Genomic DNA, 23502 nt, shown 5'->3' on the forward strand with positions numbered 1-23502 from the left:
CACAGTTTAAATTCCAATTTTTGCCCATATGATATCACTTATATTCAGGATAAAAGGCAAACGCGTTACTCGCGGATACCGCGTTCAGGAGATTAACCTAAAGCACAGCTCTACGACACGCATTTTATCTAATAGGCTGGCACTTCGTTTTGAAGTACCTCAAAGGAAATACATTCATTGTATCTCTTTTTAGTAGATGCTCCGTTCTAACCGTAGCCCCACAGACGAACTTCACGTTCGTGTAACAATACACACCGCTCGAAACTTCATACGAGGAATGACAATTTACTACAGTCTTGTATCTTCCTCTCCATAGCGCTCTTTACCTCCTCAAAGCGCCATTTTGGCACATTTATCACATACGAAATCTCCTTGTTTCGGGATTTTTTTTCTCGGTGGAAAATTCTCTTTTTTTCATCAATTACTACGTAATGTAAATGATTCTCTGCATTATGCTACGTTGAAAGCCACAAGTGCATACATGTTTACTAGGTTATGAACATAGAATATCTGTGATTGATAATTAACAAAGAAAATATAAAAAAGAATATCACAAATAAATAATCTTAGAATTTAGGATGTAATTACTAACGAAAGAATTCGCGCAACTTTTTCGTAAGTGTTAATTTTTGCTATCCTACTTGCACGTATTTGTGAAAAAGTAACGTTTATCTTCCATATATTCCTTTTGGTCATTACACCATACGTTCTCCATTCCTTTCTAATTATGATACTCCTGCTGCCAAGTTTTTTTTTTTTTATCTTCCCATTGGACTGATAGTTTCGATTTGCATCTGGAGCAAAATATTTTGGACTGCGTCGATAAATCTTTAAGTCTTTGGTCAAAGAACAGTTTATTTTATCCCTCGAATCGCAAAATTTGCTAGCATCGAAAATCGAAGTTGCATTTTCCCCAGGTGAACTGGTTCTGTGTTTAAAAATGTGTGTTGGTAAAACTTTTCGTTTATCTTCTTAACCTAACTTTCTTTTGCTATATATTTTATGGGAATAAAAGTGTACAGAAAACTTTATAAAGCTACCGAAAAGGCCTTGGAAGTTAATGGAACATTTCCCGTGGTCCTAAACAAATAAGTAAACAAAATTAAAACGAATTTCATCGGCAAGTTAAATTTAAAATACAACATCAGTTCCATAACAGCCAGCAGAATCAAAGCCACATCTTAACATTATCTTAACTACCGAAACTGACATTTGCTTTAACACGCAAGCACGCATTTTAAGCAATATTAGGCGTTTAAATGACTAGCTTCCTGACCCGCAGCAACAATAATTTATGACATTGACATGCTATGATATAATCACTCATGTTAATCACTTATAAAGTAGAATCTGTAAATTGTCATAGCAACCAAAACAACAGGGAAAAAATGATAAACTGAGAAAAATAACAAGTGCTTGAGAATGGGGAATAATTCATTGAATTTTCTGCTAAATTGTGTGTGATTTTACTTCTGTCCAAAAATCTTGGATTCCTATGCAATTAAAAAATTCTTATGGGCTTCTTTAAAATTAAAAGTTTAAAATTAATGCTGAAATTGATTATTTACCCAGTCGATTTAAAAAGAAATTTCAGTTGTAAATACTGCATTTGATTTTATCCTTAACCGCATTTTTAAACTTATAATGAGTATTAAGTTTTGTAATTTTTGATTTTGCTCCTTACGTTAGCTTCCCTTATATAACCAGGCAACATGCATGGATTAGGTACACTTTATAACTAATAGGAATGTAAATCAGAATTGCTTGCTATCGAATAAATAAATGTATTCATTTAAAGCATTCTTTATTGTAACATCATTACTACCTATCCCTCGCCAATAGCCGAGGGTTTAAGGCCACTAAAGACTGGAAGTCTGACCTGGGTTCGATCTCAAGTGCCCGGGCTGGCATGGTTGGTTTGAGTAGTTTTCTCCATGTGCAACTTGAATACAAGCTAGTTTACCTTCAAACATCTTCCGCAAAGGTATCCCTCCTCTTAGGTAGATAATCTTCGTATGCTATAACCTATTCAAATTACCTAATTTAAAATCTAAATTGCTTCTAATATCTCAAACGCTGGATAAACCACATTCAGAATGGAACAAAAAATAGAATATGAGTGAAAATAAATTAATTATTTTATCTGAAGTAAACCATGGGAAGATTTCCTAATGTTGTGTTATCAGCTTACTTTTTGAATAATAATTTTGAATTGTGTATCATCAGCGAGGGTTGTAAACTTTGATTCTGTATCTGAAGTTAATATAATTAAGCTAAAGACACAATCTGAGTAATCTATTAAGATACAGTTTGTACATTTTATGTTACTGTTTTAGAATGATAATGTCCTTATTATAGATCTCAGAATGCTAAGCAAAAATTAAAAGACAGTAATACAGACGCCTCTATAATACTCCATAATATCATAGATATTAATCCTCTATAAACCAAACGAATACGTAAAATTAATGCTTTTAATAATGCTTAATAATGTAACCAAATTTTGGGTGTCTTGAAATCTAAAAATTGCCCAACTAAATATGAATTATAATAGTCTAATATTTTTGCTTAAGAATTTAACAGTCTCATATTTTTTCTTGTGGCATTAATCTTAGGAATACGTTTTGTTCCTAATTCTCCTTAAATTACCAGCTATAAAAATATTTTTTAGAAAATATATTGATTAAATGAAAAATAATTTGTATTTATTTAAAATCTGTGTTCATGTTAAATGTTTAGTACAATATGTAATGATAAGGGGGATATCCACACTAAGCATTTTACTTCTTAAGATTCTGTCCTTATAAATTTATAATTATAATAAGAAAGTTGAAGCAGAAAACTGATTTTAAAAGATCTTTTGTAGTTTATTTCAGGCAAGAACTCATCTAATATTTCCTATTAGTGTTTGTCAGCATAAACGCTCATATAATATTTCAAATTATATTTTTCAAGCATTTGAAATATAAAAAGTGACTAATAAATGCTTTAAAAATAAGAAATGCAATAAAATATGTACACGTAAATTAAATCTGCACTGCATATGGTTTTTAATACATCGTCAAATTATTAAGAAAAAACTCTTCTTTAGATATAATGGAAGAAAGATTTGGATTTATTCAGCTTTAACAAAATTAAAATTTGAACGGACAAAAGTTAATTTAAAATAATAATTTAATCAAAATTAATTTGCTAGCATTTTTCCAATTTTTTGCGTCTAATTAATGATACATTAAACTAATTGAATGATTATTGATTTTTATGATAAAAAAACTATTTATATTTACTAAGAATTAGTTCTATTAATGACTTATTCGCTAATTCAATAAATCTATTTTAACTAAGTGGCGCATTTTAAAAAAATCATCAGGAATATTTTCACTTCTTGAGCGAGAGTTCAGTTCTTTCAAAGTGCATAGAACGCTTCTACAAAAATAACGTCAAACTAATCACAAAATTTACTTAAGAGCAAATAATCAGAAGTTATGTAATATATTTTAAACAAAGCGGTCGTTTAATTTTAATCTCGATTTTTGATTTAAAAATTCAATCTGCAACAAAGCCTTCAAATAAATGAGATTCCTACAGCAATCAATAAATATATATCCACTCTGACGGCGGCTTTCTCTAAAATTTGATCCAGTCTTTCAGTACCAAAAGCACTCTTTAGTACCCTTTAATTAATCTTAATATAAAACACTTCACCAAGCCTTAATTAGTCTTAAATTTTAATACAAACCCAAAAATAAGGTCTCCCGGGCTTAACATTCTGCTGACTATATTAAATTTATACTTGCTTAAAAATGATCTTTATAATTATGTCTGTGGTACTGTGATACCACACATTGTGATTATACACCGTATCCACAAAAGATTTTACTGAGCCTTTTAGTTTCTCAACCGTTGATGGCAGCAATATGCTTCCACTTACAAAAACATTTAAAATGATGCAAACATATTTGCTTTGGCATTTTTTAAATTATGAGTATCATAAAACCTACGCTTTTAGCCAATTTACAGACCTATTGCGCTGTTTTGTAAAGAAATTTGAAATATTTCAGTGTTGATAGTTTCTTCAGAGGTACGCTAGCCAGAAGCCGAGCGGAAAAGTCACTGGACGCTGGTAATTTGACCTGGTTCAATTCTAATCGAACGGGCTAGCTGCATCGCCGTCTTCGTAGAAACGTGGATATGAGCCAATTTCTCTTATGAAGTTCTTAAGGCATCTCTTTCCCTTAGGCAAATAGCCCTAGCATGCATTGCTTTAATCGAATAGACCAAAGTAATTTTTATTAGTAGCGCAGCTTCCAAGAAAAGCAAAATACATTTATCTAAAGCCTATCATCTTGCAAAATATGGAATTTAACTTTAAATTTCATATTCAGAGTGAGCTTTAAGAGCATGGCTTATTTCTTCACTTTTAATCATACTTTCTTCGGCTGTTAACTAGTTAATGGATTACATATTCTGAAGGAAAAATATCAAGCAAAGTCCTATATCAGTACTTCGGTAAGGAGAGGAAAGAAATACTTAATGTCATTTATTGATACAAAAAAAGAGAAATAAATCATGAATCAAGCTGTTTGCAATCACGGGGGATTTCTTATCTTTCCCATCAATAGATGGCATTATACGTTTATTTTCCTTCGAAAAGGTTTCATAGGAATACCATCACAAATTCTCTTGTTTCGTTCACTGCATAAAGACGGTTAAACATAAGTTCTAAAATATTTTCTGCTTAAACATTTTCAGGAAAATAGGCTGTATATGAATTACACTTAAGAAATACCGTTAAAATCTCATGCATTCTTTTCTCTAGCCAGAAACCGATTCCTAAACTATCTAGAGATAATTGCCGACTTTTCCATTCTCAAGAATTAAGCTCCAAAGGCAAAAGCGAGTTTCTAAATGGAACAAATTAAACTCATCATGAATCTAATTGGAATACTTTCGTGCTGCGATACTCTGCCTTTTAATGGGCAGTAACAAGAATTTACTACAGTCAAAAATTCTGAAATACTTTATACATTTTTATGCGTGACTTTATTGATTTACAACATACACAAAATGAGGAATTAAAGTAATTAGAATTTTAATAGGTCATCAGAACTAATTAATAAATTCCCTCTGAAGTAAAAGAAAAAAAGTAAGATTTTTTTTCTTTCTCTTTCTATCAAGTAAATTTCCAGAAAGTTGTATGTTCTGTTCTCTGATCTTTAATTGCGCTTATAATTAGCAAAGCTAGAGTTTTGTTTTAGGCGTAGATTTATTCAAAATCCAATCATTTTCTAGGGCAAACAGGTACAGATCCCTTTTCATCAGAAGCAAAAAAATCTACTTCCTGTTTGATTTCTGCCCTACGCTTAATTTTAAACATGAAGTTATCCTCGTACTTCTACTATTTTTCTCACTTATTACTGTTGATTTTTGCGAATTTTTTTCCCATCGCTATAATGTAATTTCTTTTGTTTCCCGACCTTTTATTTCCATCTAATTGCTGATAGCGTGCGATCAATATATATACCGCGAATTCGCCGCATTTATTTATGCTATCTTATTACAAAGAAAATCATTTAATTCTCATCCTAAACTTGATGGATATCTCTTTGAATTAAGAGAAACCATCCTAAACATAAACTCAGCAAACATAAAGTCATGCATTTGCATTTCATCCATTTTATTTTCCCTTATATTTGTAATCTGAAACATATCTTGTACAGATTCTTCGTTAAGTTATCCGAACGTGGCAAATGTCCTCACATTTAAGAACTTTCCACACATGTGATTTCACTTACTTCTATTACTTATATTCCAGCTCATTGTGACTTTATATACTGCAAATATGCTTGGTATTCCGATATCCAGGTCTTTTATTTGCTCTCCTTCTCTTTCGTTCCTTTGATTTTCTTGTGCAGAAGTGCTGTCAAGACTCATCCCTGTGAGGTGCTCCTGGGTAGTATTATAGGAAAGGTACTGTCCATACTTCTTTTAAAAAAATAACAGTATAACACTTACCAGCAGTTTATCCATGATTATTTTCCATTTCTTTTGTTCCTACTGTAACTGCGTTCTTCAAAAATTAAGTAACTCGCACAATTTTCCCGTCTCAGTTTTCGGACGATAAAATTAGTTAAAAGAAGGTGGAGCATTATATGCGAGGAAATACGGAATATTCCAAAATAGTTTAATTGGCTATTAAAGCTAATTATATTAGATGGATAATATAATTAGCTCTAATATATGCGAGGAAATACGGAATATTTCAAAATAGTATAATTGGCTATTAAAGCTAATTATATTAGATGGATAATATAATTAGCTCCTAATAGATAATTATACTATTAATAACTGTTGTGTAGAGAATTTGTCTGATATCGTTATAAAAACTATGTGAATGATTTTCTGATTTATGGAAATCTTAATTTTATTTGATTCTGAATTATTTATTTTTAGGCTTTAATTTTGGGGAAAAACAGATGCTTCTGGAAATATTATTTAGTTTAAAAGAATATTATTTATTTTCTTTTATTTGAAAATTTTGTACAAGCTTTGATTCATTGTGAAAGAAGCAAGGAAAGGGAGGCAATTTTTGCCAAGTCATGATTTCGCGCGCTTTGTCCTTTAGAATGTTCTAGAAGGATTTTTCATTGTGTAGTTGACCTTAAGAGAGGAAGTACGTGACAAAAAGGTCAAAGGTTGCTACTTGTCTTTCAATGTAAGTCATTCAGGTTTTTGGCGATTGAGGGTCCGGTTGTTGGCTAAGTGAAGAAGGGCGCGCATGCGGGATCACCCTTATTTCCGCATTCTGGAGTTGAAAACGCAAATTTTGCCAAAATTAAGGGGGCGATAAGTGAAGCCATAGTGGGAGCCCGCGTTTGTGAAGGAGACGAAGGAAATTCGAGTTGGATTCACTCAGTTACTGACTGGCGTGTGGAACTTACTTGGGACGTTACTCGTGAAGCTTGCTCTTGGGATGAGTAAGAACAGGCGAGCCGTAATTGCCTAGAAAAAAAACGTTTCTGGCCGAAAGCTGCAAACACGCTCCCTTGCCGCGTTCTGGTAAAGAGGCGAAATTTGAACGAGTTACCTGCGTGTTGACTTAGGACTTTCAGGACCAAGCGATAGCCGTCCTGGGCAGCAGTGCTCCTGTTTCTGTTTTACAGAGGTAAAATTAGTTTCGTCACTATGAAAACCAGTTACCTGCGTGTTGACTTTAGACTTTCAAGACCAAGCGGATAGCCGTCCTGGGCAGCAGTGCTCCTGTTTCTGTTCTACAGTGGTAAAATAACGTCGACAGTATGAGAACCAGTGTAAAGATGAGCCCGGCCGACGTCAACGCTTATTAAGATACGAGTCCTCCACTTCAAGATGTCCAACCAAGTTAAGTGCTATGTTTTTTGTGTTTGAACTTTGAGTGGGTTTTCAATAATTTTTCTTGGAATGTAAAAACAGCGTCGACTCTTAAATTAATTCTCAGGCCTTAAATTGTTTTCCTTTCCCCTTTTAAATTACCAGACAAACCTTAAGTTTTTTTTATATGAATTTAAATGGAAAATAAAAGGGTAAATGACAAATTGATGACTTCTCCTTAGACTCTCAGATGAGGTTAAGATTTTTTTTATTGTGATGTAATTGAATAAACTGATATTTAATCTGGAAACCTATTACAGTATGTTTTCTTTATATATTTAATATGTTTTTCCTATATATCTTGTATATGTTTTTCTTATGTTTTCGATCCTCTCACGGCGCGGTCCCGGGATGCATTTTTTCACAACGCAAAATGCTTTACCGTTTCACTATACGATCACTAAAAGTTTGGATAATTAGCAAAAAATTCTTAAGAGTTTAGTTTCCTCCCTAAGAGGAAGTAGAAACCTTTCACGGCAAGTAGGTTCATATTTAACATTTAACATATAGGAATTTCAGATATAACATTGGTGCCGTGAAGTAAGCTTCATAGTAGTTTCTTATTTAACAATGGTACCTTGAAGTAAAGCTATTTAACCTTGGTGCCGAAACTTCTATATAACATTGGTGCCGTGACCTCTGCTTAGTGAAGGATCGAATCAGTAACTGATTTTTTTTTTTTTTGAATTTATTTATTTTGTATAACTTACTGTTTTCAGAAAGTGTTAAATTTTATGTGTGAGGACTAATTAAGGTTTTGATTTGAATTATGTTTGCTTACTGGTTACTGCAGGATATTAATTCTCTAAATTAATTTAAGAATTGAATTTAAGGTTAGGTAAACTGTTTTGGTATAATATTAACCAAAAAGATAGTGTTTTAGTACGTGTGATTCAATGATTTCATACTGTGCATGTTAGGTTGTTTACTAGTACAAAAGTATTAGGTTTTAAGAAGGTTGTGAATTTCAAATTTTGAGGCTTTCGAAATACTCAGTATGTTTTAGATGTAATGATCGATACTTACGTTTTCTGTAAAAGTACCGGAGTTGTCAATGAGTGGAGGTTTTTTTAAGTTTTGCGCGTAACTGGCAGCTGATTAAATTAGCTTGACAATTTGGAAACTTTTTGAATGATTCAAAACTATTAGAGGGCGTTATGTCGAAGAAAACGCGCCGTTCTGCTAGACAGCCTGACCCATCAGTAGAGATGTTGGAAAAGACAGCCCCGGGCGTAAAGAGTACTTCAGTTTTTGGCTTGGACCCACTGGAGTCAGTTCCTATTTTTACGGGAGGAGAAAATAGCATTAGCCTAGCTGATTTTTTAGATAGACTCGAATTGATAGCATCACATGTAGGATGGACGGAGTCAGATAAAGTTACGGTAATTTGGGTTAAACTTGGGGGGGGGAGCCGCGGAATTTGTTAGGAATAATCCGCGTTTGAGGAGCGAAGCTGGTTTTTCCTACCTGGTAGGTGCCTTGAAGGACAGGTTTACAACAGTTCAAAGTCTACATTCCCATATTCGCTCCCTTATACAGGCATTTCAAAAGCCGCGGGAGTCAGTCAGACAATTCGCTGCGCGTATCGAGGCTTTATCTTATAAAACAGTGCCAGTAGAACGGATGGGCGATCCGGCAGCAGAGACCCAGAGACAGGAATTGCTATTATCTGTTTTTCTAGAAGGATTGTATTTGCACCTTAGACGTCTGCTTTTGCCCCATAATCATAAATCATTTGTAGCAGCGAAAAACCACGCAGTTTTGGAGGAAGAGATGTGGATAAAAAACCATGCTGAGGCAGATTTTCAGTCAGCTGAAGTTAAGGCGGTCCATACTACGGGTACGATAAATTCCAAGGACACTCTTTGCGTTTCGGGTGAAAATGTAGAGCTTGTAGAGGCTATTAGATTGCAACAACAGAACTTAACCCAGTTGACACAGATGATGAATACTTTGCAGAGCCAAATGCAATCTTTGATGGTGCATAATCCTCGGTCGAGATCCTTACAGCCTAGATGTTTCCGTTGTAACCGGGTATGACACATAAGCAGAAATTGTTATGTAAATGGCAGGTCTAATAACGAGCAGGGTAGATCAGATCACAGATTTCGACAAAGAGAGGCAGGAACGGCGAATACACTTAATTCTCATATGGCACCCGAACATTTGACGGTAGCATCTCAGGATCGAGGTGCAACTGGTATCAAATTGAATCACCAAGCTCAGACATTTAATTTAAACTAGAAAAGGGTGGGGAGAAACACGCTTCCATTTCTTCCTCGAATGCCCTTTTGGAGGTGCCATCCGTCTTTGTAGTCACTACAGGAGAATCTTCATTACCAATAGTAGAGGGTTCTATATTACAGACAGAAATTAAATTTTTGATAGATTCGGGGGCAACGGTTAATATTATAGAGGAAAAAAATTATTGCAGGGTTAGGGGATAAAGTTTCATTTTCTCCTTGTAAACTTTTTAAAAGGAATTTCTAATCAGAATGTTCTAATCACACGAAAAGTTTCACTTCCCGTAGTATTGCAAGGCAGGAATTTTCCTGTTGAATTTCTCATTAAGGACAAGGATTTTTCTTTGCACTATGGTGCCATTTTAGGAACACAGTTTTTACTTGATAATGCACTCATGCTGGATTTTAGCACTAAACAATTACTTGGGCAAAATTTTGCTTTACGTTGGTGTGACAGTTCAAATTGTCTCTTTCCGAGACCGATAGATTCCTTGGATTATGGCTATGCAGTTCGTAAACATAAACTTTTGCCGTTTTCTGATAATATAGTAAAGGTAATTGCTCCTACGTTTAATGATTCGCATGACACAGTCCTATTAGAGCCGATTGATAAAAACTCTCATCGTAAATTCTCTGTGGAAAGATCAGTTAATTTAAATAATGATTCTAAGACTTTTAACGTTAAGATAGCAAATTTTACTCCACAGACTATTCATATTAACAAAAGAACTAAGTTAGCATCTATTCTTCCTGTTACTGTGTCTTCAATAGAAACTGCTTGCGTGAATAACACGACGACCATGGAGAAAGGAGAGGATTTTGAGTCGTGGGGGGGGGAGAATTTGACCTTCCTCACTTGTCACCGGATCAGCAGCAACACCTGACTAAGCTTTTAAGCCATTACAATGACATTTTCGCTTCTTCTGTAACTCAGCTAACGGGGTGCGATACAATTCTACACAATATTAACCTTAAGGATAGTATTCCGGTTCGACAAAAGCCATACAAAGTGCCTTTTCATCTTCGCGAGGAATTAGATAGGCAAATAACAGAATTATTGGATTCCAATATTATTCAAGAAAGCGATAGTTCATATAGTGCGCCGGTTCTTTTTGTAAAGAAAGCTGATAATACGTATAGATTAGTGACGGATTTTCGGAAACTTAATGAAAAAACTGTTGAAGATTCATTTCCTCTTCCTAATATGCTCGAGCTTGTGGAACAATTGGGTGATGCGAATTTGTTTTCAACGTTGGACTTAACTTCGGGATTTTTCCAAATGAAGATCCACCCGGATGACACATTTAAAAGTGGTTTTTCGACCCCTTCCGGGCATTACGAATAGCTTCGGACACCTTTCGGTATGCGCAATGCACCCAGTTCCTTCCAAAGGCTCATGTCTGTTGTCTTAGCCAATCTGTCCCCGTTAAAAATAGGCATATACATAGATGACATTGTGATAGCTTCGAGTACTTTTGACGAACACCCTGAAAAGCTTAAAATAGTTTTTGACAGACTCAGAAATCATAATCTTAAGTTGAAACCGTCCAAGTGTCATTTTCTCAAAAGCCAAATAACTTATCTAGGATTTAAGGTATCAAAAGGTATCTTACAACCAGATGACAGAAATTTAAAAGTTGTACAAGCATTTGTTCCTCCTCGGAATAGAAAAGAAGTTAGAAGGTTTCTCGGGCTTGTAGGTTTTTATAGAAGATTTATACCTAATTTCGCACAGAAGGCTCTTCCTCTTACACAGCTAACAAAAGAAAAAGTTGTATTTAAATGGACCAATGAAGCTCAAAATTCCTTTGACACTCTTAAAAATGAACTTTTAAAGGAACCTATTTTAACTCTACCCAATTTTTCCAAACCGTTTTCGCTTCGTACGGACGCTTCCAATTTAGCCTTAGGAGCTGTTCTTTGTCAGGAGGATGATACTGGGTTCTTGCATCCAATTTGTTACGCAAGCCGGAAGTTAAAAGATCCGGAGACCAGATACAGTACGGTTGAAAGGGAAGTTTTAGCAGTGGTTTGGGCAACTGCCTTTTTTCGCCAGTACCTTTTAGGGAAAAGGTTCACAATTTATTCAGATCAAGCGTCGCTGTCTCACGTACTAAAATTGAAGGATCCCACTTCCCGGATAGCTAGGTGGATTATGGGCTCGTCCCAATTTGACTATACAATAATACATAAACCAGGGAAATTGAACGTAACAGCTGATTTCTTGTCTAGAGCAGTAAATGTAACGCATCTTGTTCAAAATTCTGTCAGTCCAGACTTATTACAGACGTTCAAAGAAGAGCAGGGTTCAGATATGCATTGTAAGCAGATTATTTCAGATATAAAAAAAAAATTTGACTCCTTGTCCTCGTTTTTTGAAATTTTTTATGCGTAATGGCATTTTATATTGTGAATATGCTAAGCAACGTACCCGTTGGCAAAAACTGCACAGGTTGGTTGTTCCACGATCTCTAGTTTCACGTATTCTGCAAGAGCACCACGATTCGCCGGTCGCGGCGCATTCCGGGTTCCATCGCACACTGCAACGTATTCAAAAATCCTTTTATTGGAAAGGCATGTATAGGGACATTCATAATTATGTAAAATCTTGTCATTCCTGTATCGGAAGGAGGGGTCACCGGCCTTCTCACAAGGCTTCTCTTCTGAGAATGCCTGTGGTTTCTCGTCCGATAGAAAGAATAGCCATGGACATTGTTGGTCCCTTACCCATTACTTTACAGGGAAATAAATACATCTTAGTTATCACTGATTATTTTACGAGGTGGCCCGAGGCTTATCCTTTGAAAGACTTTACTTCTGAATCTATCATAGAAAAACTGGAACTTTTTATTTCGGCTCACGGTGTGCCTTTACACGTAGTTACTGACAGGGGCTCGAATTTTATTTCACATGCAATAAAAGAAGTATATCAGAAATTAGGCATCACTAAGCACACCACCACCAGTTACCACCCGCAGTCTGACGGAGTAGTTGAACGCATAAATGCTACTCTAATAAATTCTCTCAGCCACCTTGTGAGTGAGACACAGGAAGATTGGGACAGACATTTGCCTTTCGCACTTTTAGCGCACAGAACTGGACGGCATAGCGCATTACTGGACTGCCCAGCATTTTTTCTTTATGGAAGAGATTTAAATTTACCTATTGATTTGTTGACACAAACAGACTTTAAGACTTATCGTGACACAGACACTTATTCAAGGGATTTAATTTTAAGACTCCGCAGGGTTTTCTCTTTAGTAAATAAAAACTTAACGGAGGCGGATGAAAGACAGGAAAAGATTAGAGACAAGGTTGTTTTTTCAAAAAATATTAAAATAGGGGATATGGTGTATCTTTATACTCCTGTGTTGCGGCCTGGATTGACTAAGAAATTTGCGAAGTTTAATAAGGGTCCATTTAGAGTGGTCGAACAGGTCATCAAAGTGAATTTTAAAATTGAGTCGGTTACGAGCCCACAGCAGTCGCAGGTAGTACATGTGGATAGATTGACAAAGGTACCTGAACGTATAAACTTTCCTTCATTGCAGGCGTGCAACTCTGATGCTCCAGAGAGAATTCATAATCAATGTGCTGATATTCCTTATAACCTGAGACGTAGGGATTCGCAGGGTTTTGTTGCTTACTAATGTAGGGCTTTGCAAACATTTATTTTTTGGACTCAGTAAATCAGAATTTAGCGAAATATATATATATATATATATATATATATATATATATATATATTGTATATAGTTTGACTTTTTCAGTTTGGCCAAACGTTATTTTGTATATGCATTAGGTTGTATTATTATTATTATTATTTGTGTGTGTATTGGATAAAATTCTAATTGGTATTTGCACAGCGTATTCGTTATGTTAATTCTCGGAATTGATTTTGGTTGGATTGAATTTTTGGACAATCACGTTTTCTTTCTTTCTGATTTTTTGTGTGGAGTATTTTCGGCTGGTTCCGAGGCTCCTTGTGCTGTAACGTTCTTTTCTTTTCTAATGCTGGGCCCTGATCAGGCCGCTTCTGTTCTTAGACGTGATTGTTTGGGATTCATTCCTGGAAATTATTCAATTTCGTAGTACTTAGGGGGGTCTTTAGTCTTTGTTTGAATACGTTCATGTGACATATTTTATTTGGAATTGTTTGAATTATTAGTGTGTTTATTTTCTCAGGAATTTATTTTATGTATCTGCGGCGCGTTAATTATCTTATTTTTATTTATTACATTTTTTTGGTGTGAACAATTGGATTAGATTATTTCTTTCTTCGGGTGTGTGTATCCGAACACATTCAGTGGCTTATCTATCGTAAGGAAAAAATTGACAGATAAAGTCTTCTTCAACTTTGAAAGAGTGATTGTTCCTCCTTGGTCGAAGGTGAGACGTAGGGGGGTGAAATCTGGTTTCTTTTTAGGTCAAGTTTCTTGGCTTGTATTCTACTAAACGGTCAGTCAGCTGTTTGTTTTTCGAGCATTGTGATCCTCTACTAAGGGGTCTTGTGCTGAGTTCACATTACAGGGTTGTTGCTTTCACCTTCTCGCGTTGAAGGCTGCAGGGGGAAGTTGCTAACACAATGATTTCTAACTACAGGGTTTTCCCTCGCTTGCATTGACAACTCCGTACTCATTTATTGTACCCCATGATTGTGCTCAGCAGAAATTGTCACAATAGTAGAATGTGCTCGACCTCAGGTGAAATTGTTTACATTAATGGACTGAAAAAGAATGAATAGATAAATAAACGTTCAGAAATGTGGCCAGAGACTGCAACACTAGTGTGATGTAATGAACTGAAAAAAAAAAAAAGAGAAATTCTTTTTGTCATTATTGATTGATCTTAGACATATTTTGTTTGTGATTAACGCCTTATTTTTATTTTTATTTTTGTATGTGTTCTGAGTATTTCTAGGTTTAATTAATTAAGTGATTTAATTGATGTTTTTGATTAATTGTTTTTGATGATCTTCCTTGAGTATTTTAATTAGTAATTACTTTGATTAATCTTGTTGTTTTACTTGCACATTTTGGACTTGAAATTTAATGTGTCAGTAACGTCACTGTTACCAAGGAGTCGCGTGAAATATTGTTACATTATGTTATCCTTTAGCCTTATTGCACGGTATGAGTCATGGTATTTCAGGAAGTGTCTGTCTTCTAAATTTTGGTAAACCAAAATTTAATTCCTTAGGGGAAAGGAAATGTTGTGTAGAGAATTTGTCTGATAGCGTTATAAAAACTATGTGAATGATTTTCTGATTTATGGAAATCTTAATTTTATTTGATTCTGAATTATTTATTTTTAGGCTTTAATTTTGGGGAAAAACAGATGCTTCTGGAAATATTATTTAGTTTAAAAGAATATTATTCATTTCTTTTATTTGCAAATTTTGTACAAGCTTTGATTCATTGTGAAAGAAGCAGGGAAAGGGAGGCAATTTTTGCCAAGTCATGATTTCGCGCGCTTTGTCCTTTAGAATGTTCTAGAAGGATTTTTCATTGTGTAGTTGACCTTAAGAGAGGAAGTACGTGACAAAAAGGTCAAAGGTTGCTACTTGTCTTTCAATGTAAGTCATTCAGGTTTTTGGCGATTGAGGGTCCGGTTGTTGGCTAAGTGAAGAAAGGCGCGCATGCGGGATCACCCCTATTTCCGCATTCTGGAGTTGAAAACGCAAATTTTGCCAAAATTAAGGGGGCGATAAGTGAAGCCATAGTGGGAGCCCGCGTTTGTGAAGGAGACGAAGGAAATTCGAGTTGGATTCACTCAGTTACTGACTGGCGTGTGGAACTTTCTTGGGACGTTACTCGTGAAGCTTGCTCTTGGGATGAGTAAGAACAGGCGAGCCGTAATTGCCTAGAAAAAAACGTTTCTGGCCGAAAGCTGCAAACACGCTCCCTTGCCGCGTTCTGGTAAAGAGGCGAAATTTGAACGAGTTACCTGCGTGTTGACTTAGGACTTTCAGGACCAAGCGATAGCCGTCCTGGGCAGCAGTGCTCCTGTTTCTGTTCTACAGTGGTAAAATAACGTCGACAGTATGAGAACCAGTGTAAAGATGAGCCCGGCCGACGTCAACGCTTATTAAGATACGAGTCCTCCACTTCAAGATGTCCAACCAAGTTAAGTGCTATGTTTTTTGTGTTTGAACTTTGAGTGGGTTTTCAATAATTTTTCTTGGAATGTAAAAATAGCGTCGACTCTTAAATTAATTCTCAGGCCTTAAATTGTTTCCCTTTCCCCTTTTAAATTACCAGACAAACCTTAAGTTTTTTTATATGAATTTAAATGGAAAAAAAGGGTAAATGACAAATTGATGACTTCTCCTTAGACTCTCAGATGAGGTTAAGATTTTTATTATTGTGATGTAATTGAATAAACTGATATTTAATATGGAAACCTATTACAGTATGTTTTCTTTATATATTTAATATGTTTTTCCTATATATCTTGTATATGTTTTTCTTATGTTTTCGATCCTCTCACGGCGCGGTCCCGGGATGCATTTTTTCACAATGCAAAATGCTTTACCGTTTCACTATACGATCACTAAAAGTTTGGGTAATTAGCAAAAAATTCTTAAGAGTTTAGTTTCCTCCCTAAGAGGAAGTAGAAACCTTTCACGGCAAATAGGTTCATATTTAACATTTAACATATAGAAATTTCAGATATATTATTGGTGCCGTGAAGTAAGCTTCATAACTTTAAGCAACATAACATAACTAGTCAGTGTTTTGTTGAATAAGATTCTCCTATGCAACCTTTTTTTTTTTTTTTTTTTTTTTTTCAAAGGTTCATTGTTTGACTTCTGTGCTCCTAAAATTCTAATATCGTTTCCAAAAAGTACAAATGTCCGATCACTTCTGTGAGACGCTATAATTAATAAATTTCAGAAAAGCACGATTAGAAATTTCTTAATCATTTAAAAATTCTTAATTATTTTGTTTATCCAAATTTATAGTTACAACATTTCAGTTCCTTTTCATTTAATGACTTTTGACTGAAAAATGATTTTTAATAGTTGCTTAAGCAATTATGGAAACGCTATTTTGAGCTGTCCATGTAAAAAATAAAAATAATTTCCTTATTTCATTTGCAACTGCAATTTTGTCAAGTGTCATTCTTAGATATTTACTTAGTTTGGAATAAAAGTGACAAACCTAAACTTTCATATCCTAAAAAGAGATTCTTGGAATATTATAACCTATTAAGAGATTTTCCACTTTCAGATGTATTCCGCTAAAATGAGTGGTAAGAAATAACTGTTTTACAGAATGAATAGCAAGATTAACCCATATTTCTATAGAATTCTCTATTTTTAAGGGAAGCAGCTTTTCTCCTAAATCCGTGCATCTAACTGAAAAGAAAATGTTTAAAATACTGGTAGCATCAAAATATACTAATAAACGGGAAACTTACTGCGACTCGAGTCTTAAACTTATCTTCTGCTTCAATCCATTTGTATCTTGTTTTTAAAACTCGATCTAATAGATACAAAATATGAAAATAAACAAAAGCTATAGTGCATAAACTCATTTGTTTCATAAAAGAATATACAATATCATATCACTATAGGATTATTTTCGTATTTAAAAATAAAATTTTGAGAAAAATAATTTTTATAATTTTCACAACATTACGTACACGCGGAAAGCACTGCTTTTTAAGGTCATATCAGCTTGTTGCTTTTGTAACATTGATTCAAATAATAATATTAAAATTCAGTTGCTATGATATATTTCTGCAAGGCGTTAAAGTTTAACATCCTTTGATGCGTATAGATTTAGGCAGTAAAAAACTTATTTGATGCACCTAAAATGAAAGTTTAAAATTTTTAATACAACTTCATTTTACTTATTTCTTTGATATTCGTTTAGCTAAATTTCTCGTGCCTAGATAGTTTAAGGAGTTTCACTTGTTTTAAGAGGTCCACACTTTATTTCGATAAATATTTTTTGGATTTAAAGTATGTTGTAAACAACAATTTTTTAAATGTAAAATAAGAACTCCCACTCATAAACTGAAATTTGTAAAAGATTTTATGAAAATTTAATCAAACATCTTTGACACTCTTTAGAATAATATATATTGTCAACTTATTCACTCCCTCAGCAACACGAATAATCCCTAAAACGTTTTCACTGTGCTATCTAATCATGCTTATACAAGATAAAAAACTTTACAGCACTTCGAGTAAGGAATTACAATGTAGAATTATGCTACGATGAAAGAACGATTTATAGACATAATTTACATATGTTTACAAATATCAAGTTAAAATCAACATTTAATTACCTCAAAATCTATAATTACTTTATCTGTAACTTTGATTTCTTTGATTCTCTAAGATTATTATATCATCTAAAGCTGCAAGAGGATCATGTTTGTCCTTTCCATCCTTTTCCAGTAATTTCATAAGTACATTTGTAAAATAAATTTTAAACAATGTGAGATATAACACATTTTATTTCCTAAAAAATTGTCAGATTGAACTACTATAGTATATCGTAAATTTATCCTTTCGTTGTATGAACAAAGAAGCATGTAGAACAAATCAAGAGAAAGAATGAATACTTATTGTAACAAGCCATTTACAATAGATGTTGTTAAATATAATGTATTGCATCATACAGTGCTTATGCTCAAATATTTAATAATGATGACCTTACGCAGTAAACAGAGTTTGATGATTTAGCTGAAGTAGAAGTTCCTAACCGCTCTACATTTTACATTTCCAGGTAATGTTCGAACATTCTTCAGCCGTCAGCCTTCTCCACCTTAGTTGATTAAATGTTTAAAAGATGGATTCCATTACAACCATGCAGTGACTGGTGACTAAAACTTTCATTTCCAAAGACATTTTATAAATATATTAAAGTGAACTGTTAAGAAACTGACAGTTTTAAAAAATTAAAAAAATTAAATAATTAAATAAATAATTCTGAAAGGTTTCATATTTTGGTTCGATGTTGTTAGATAAAAACTGTTTATATTCGCATCACTGAAATATTATCCACTCAGCAATGTATATGATATGATTAATAGTCGTCATTTAAAGACAGGCCTATGCGTTATCGCAAATTCCTTAAATTCTACCTCTCAGCTGTAAAACTGAGGATATATTACGTTGAACCATTGTACAGGAAACAGAAACAAATGTAGTCGAAAGAAACAGAAACATCACAGATATAACTCTTGATTTTACTACACTACGATACAGAACCGGGAAATATATAAGCACTTGCTACAGGCAAATGGAAAAAGAAACTAGACAAAAAGGCTTTAGAAAACTAAAGTAAACAGAAGTAATACAGCAGAGGAAAAGCCATTTTACACTTTATGTTTTGTATTTTCTGAGCGTAGAAATGGAAATCTAGTAGTTCGGAAACACGATTTGCCTTTTACGTGTGGAGATGTATTGATAGAAACAATATTTTTGCAACACTGATGTGCATATATGAGGCCTGAAGTTAACCGAATACGCCAATGTACTACTACTCTGCCAGATGTGGTCTTCAAAAGCTGCGGCGGCACTTAAAAATGTGTGAGAATTTTTCTGCTTTGCTCGCTCTTTCTGTCACTCAAAATATTTATGCTTCAAGAGAGCTCAGCCATTGAATATTTAAGAGGAAAGGATCGCCTTTTCTTTTTATCCCTGATCTTTTACCGGCCCTAAAAAATAAAGCGGATAGGGCAAAAAGCATTCTTCTGGAAATTTCTCCAGCTAAAGCGGCCGCTGGTGGGAAATATTCTTTAAAAAATACCAATGGATTATCCACATAGCTGAACAAAAATCGTAAAATCTATCTCTGACACATGTTCCGAAAAGGTTTTGAATTCTCCAAAGAAAGCTTACGCGAAGGAGTATGCTATATTTTTCACGTCAGTTCTGAAAAGAAAGTTGTTTAGAACGTGATACCTGAAATATATTTTGTAATATCCGACTTTACTGCAGAAAGCATTCGTTCCAATGCAAGTGTTTGATATATCGGATTCCTTAATGTAATATATCCATCTATAATAATCACAGATAAAATTTCACATTTGAAAATAATCTTTACAGCTTTTTCTTAATTTCTCTCTTCATACTCTTAATCGCGTCAAGCAAATTTACCTCTATCAGCGCAATAACTGTAATTTCTTTCTTTTACACGATGTAAGATTTTCTTTTACGATTGCACTGTGTTTTAAAAGGATGGAAACAATGTTTTTTTCCTCGATCCATTTTAACTGAACCTGTCTATCAGAAACACATGCTTGTCGATGAAATGAATGCATCGCAGTTTTCATTATCACGCAGTTGTCATTTAAAACGAACTGTAAATAATTCCATTCCGAAATTATGCTTCTAGTAATAAAGAGTGATTCTTCAGCCGTCAGCCTCCTCCACCTTAGTTGATTAAATGTTTAAAAGATGGATTCCATTACAACCATGCAGTGACTGGTGACTAAAACTTTCGTTTCCAAAGAAATTTAATAAATATATTAAAGTGAACTGTTCAGAAACTGAATTAACACTTTAAAAAAATTTTAAAAATTAAATAATTAAATAAATAATTCTGAAAGGTTTCATATTTTAACGGTCACAGAAAAGGGCTTCTTAAGATTTTTTATGCTCTCGCTGACATCACAGTTTACCAGTCTGCTTTTGCACTCAATCTTGTTAACCAATTATTTCTGTCTTTTTAGCTTTATTATTAAGCATCGCTTTCTTCTCACTTACGCCATATAGAGCTTAACAACAAAATCTAAAATTATTAAAAGCTGCATAGCAGCATATGTTTAGAATTCTCTAGACAGTATTAAGTGTTGGCATTAAAAAAAGTAAAAAAAAATTAATATTTTTTAGTCTTTTCTCAGTTTATCATATTACTATTAAGTTTTTTTAGTAAGAAGACTAACAAATGTTTTTAATAATTAAGTTTTTATGAATTAACTTTATTTATTAACTATCATATTGTTCACACTTATGTCACATAAAATTAAATTCAACAGTAAAATGAAAAAATACTTGAAATCAGCATATCTTCGGAATTCCATTGTTAGAGGTTGCCATATTTTTATATTCGTTATACTATTTCTTTCAAACTAGCTGCTCGAACAACCAGCCGCCTGAAATTGCTATCATAAAAACGTATATAGCGATTTTAATCAGTCCAGTTAATGCCAGTTTCATAGAAGTACTGAATATTTCTTATTAGATATATCATGACTGTAATGCATGTTTACTTAAATCAATCACATTAAGAAGCGTAAACAAAAGTATTCCTACGAACGGCGTTACTTTCTTTTAAATCGCTTAGTTTGTAACGTTCCTCCCTTTTATTCTATTAAGTTAAGTGTGGAAGAACCTTGTGAACAGCTAAGCGAATAATCGCTTAAGTCCAAAAACAAAAACACAAACTCAAGAACGGTCAATTACACTTTATTTGCTCCAACTAAAGATTAACAGATGGTCCCTTTCTCAGGACGTACAATAAAGCCTCCACTCGGGCTTAACTCAAAATCTAAAAGATGAGAACTTAACTAATGACTAACTAAAGAGATTTAGCCGAAACTAACACAAAATCTAGCCTAGTTGGCCCTTAATATAAACTTAGAGCCAGCACAGCTATCAAAAGGCACGTAATACGGCTAAGCGTAGTAACAGTTACAGAGACAAACGCGCGCTACAAGACAAACGCGCGCTATTCAGGAATCTTAACTCTCTCTCCCGAAGTCAGTGGAGCTTTGACTAAAATACTTCTCTGCTTCTCATTTACATTTAACGCGATTTTAAAAGCTAATTTTGGTAAGGAATTGTAAGGTGAAGTTAGAAGAGACAGGAAATGCGCTTTAACTTAAAATAACTGTTATAAACTTAGGATATATCTTACAAGTTTATTGTTCAGTAGCATTTCAAATTAAATTTGAAAGTATCTTAGGCTTTACTGAATGGCAAAAAGTTAGTATTTTACTTTCAGCCGCGGCAATACATTGCTTTCATATAGCCGAGTTTGTTAATTAAAACTGAAAGCTAAATATCTTACATTTTTCCGAATGATCCAATCTCGCTCACTGGAGATAAAAATGCTTTATTTCGAACAGTGTTACAATTGCTTGCTTTCAAATCGTTGATTTTTGTTAATCAATAAATTTGTTAATTCATTAAAGTTTTACAAACTATGAACTAAATAATGAAATAAATTCGAAATTCAAAATTCGGACTTCAAGATGCCCATGTTCGGATGGAGGACTATGTTATTCAAAACTTGATATCTCTGGGTGCCGTCGTTTTTTCACAATACGAAGAACATACATGTATGATTCTTCATTACTTAATTTCTTTAAAAATAATACAGAAAGGTAATATTTAGCGGTAACAATTTGAAACGTGATACGTCATTTATAGTGAACCAATGTAAAATGCCATTTTGAAACTAATAGCCCCATTTGGGCTAAAAGTCAATTGTTAAAAAGTCAAATAACACTTTTCAAAAAACTATTTATAAAATAATTGTTTAATCTAGTGATGGCGAAATAATTAAAAAGTTATCTGCTTCAAAAAAGGATGACTTCGTGGAGCATTTTCAAAAGAAATCTTAGTGACATTTACTTCGTTCAACGTAAAATAAAAAAAATTCCATGTAAGCATCCCATTCTCAGAGACTCGAACTCTCTCTCTGAGACTCGAACTCTCCGAGACTCGAACTTCAGCCATCTTCACTACTCGTCCGGTGGCGTTTTGTAATATGCTAAAGTGGGCGTTTCCACTGAAGTGCCACTAAATTAGGGATAGTAAATCAGTAACGAGCTGGGCCTCCTCTGGCTTTCATAATGGCTGCCACACGGAGAGTCATAGATTCAATAAGTTTGCAGAGGCATTCTACGGGAGTGCTTACAAAATATCAGATAGAGCTATCGATATTTGATCCATATTTCGCTAGTTTGTGTGATAGTTTCGCTAGTTTGTCACACCTTTCTCTAAAACGACCGAAAGATGCTCAGTAGGAGATTTAAGTTAGGCCTCTAGGTAGCCAATTCATGACAGAGGAATGCTCATCCAACCAGGCAGTAGACAACCGTGACCTGTGAGGGATGCAGTTGTCTTGCTGGAATGGTCCATTTCCGTGTGACTGACAGGACAACATAAATGGATGCAGATGATCGCCCAGGAACTTTACGTACTGAATCATATTCAGGGAGCTTGGTACAAGTACCAAAAATCTCAAACACTGCCAAGAGGAAACACCCCAGACCATAAATCAGCCGCCATGGCCTTGTACAGTTCCAACCTGGCATGCAGGATCCGTGGTTTCATGAGCTTGGCGCCATATTCTCAGCCTCTCGTCGGTGTTAAGTAGTCAGAATCGAGACTCATCACCTCGTACTACTTGTTTCTAGTCTTCTAGAGGCCAGTATATGTGTTCTCTTTCCCGGGCAAGATCTGCATTTCGATGGCATAAATTGAGTAATGGTATCTCTCATAGTTTTCCGAGATGGAATGGTTCACTCCCCATATGGTTCCCTAAGCCCATATGGGGAGTAAGCGCTGCATGATTTATTTACTGGCTGTACGACTGACGCCCTGATCCAGCTGGGTGGTAATTTTAGCTAATGTTTGGCTTCGCTGGCTATATACAATACGGCTGAGCCGTATCACATTACGCTCTTTCAAGACTAATTATCCTTTGCAGTTTGCAGGATTGCTAGTTTTTCCCCACCATCCTTGTATTCTCGGTATACTCTTGAAGTTACTAACTTTGAAAATCCTAGCGCTCTGACGATTTCGGAAATTGAATGGCTCATGCGTCGAACATCTGCTATCTGCCTGCGATCGAAGGTCTATAAATCAAAAATGTTACCC

The 23502-nt window shown here is 34.4% G+C and overlaps 1 protein-coding gene across 1 annotated transcript in view; it reads right to left on the bottom strand.

Annotated features, from left to right (window-relative positions):
* The window catches only part of LOC118194922 (neurensin-1-like), a 516553-nt gene that overhangs the window by 443227 nt on the left and 49824 nt on the right, over positions 1–23502 (bottom strand). The window contains exon 2 of the mRNA XM_085820609.1: positions 17076–17140. The gene's annotated coding sequence lies outside the window, so the exon portion shown is untranslated. The remainder of the gene's footprint in view (positions 1–17075; positions 17141–23502) is intronic.

Source organism: Stegodyphus dumicola, chromosome 7 (assembly GCF_044657685.1).
Source record: "Stegodyphus dumicola isolate Sdum_Otavi_A_Nest chromosome 7, ASM4465768v1".
NCBI classification, from domain to species: Eukaryota; Metazoa; Arthropoda; class Arachnida; order Araneae; family Eresidae; genus Stegodyphus; species Stegodyphus dumicola.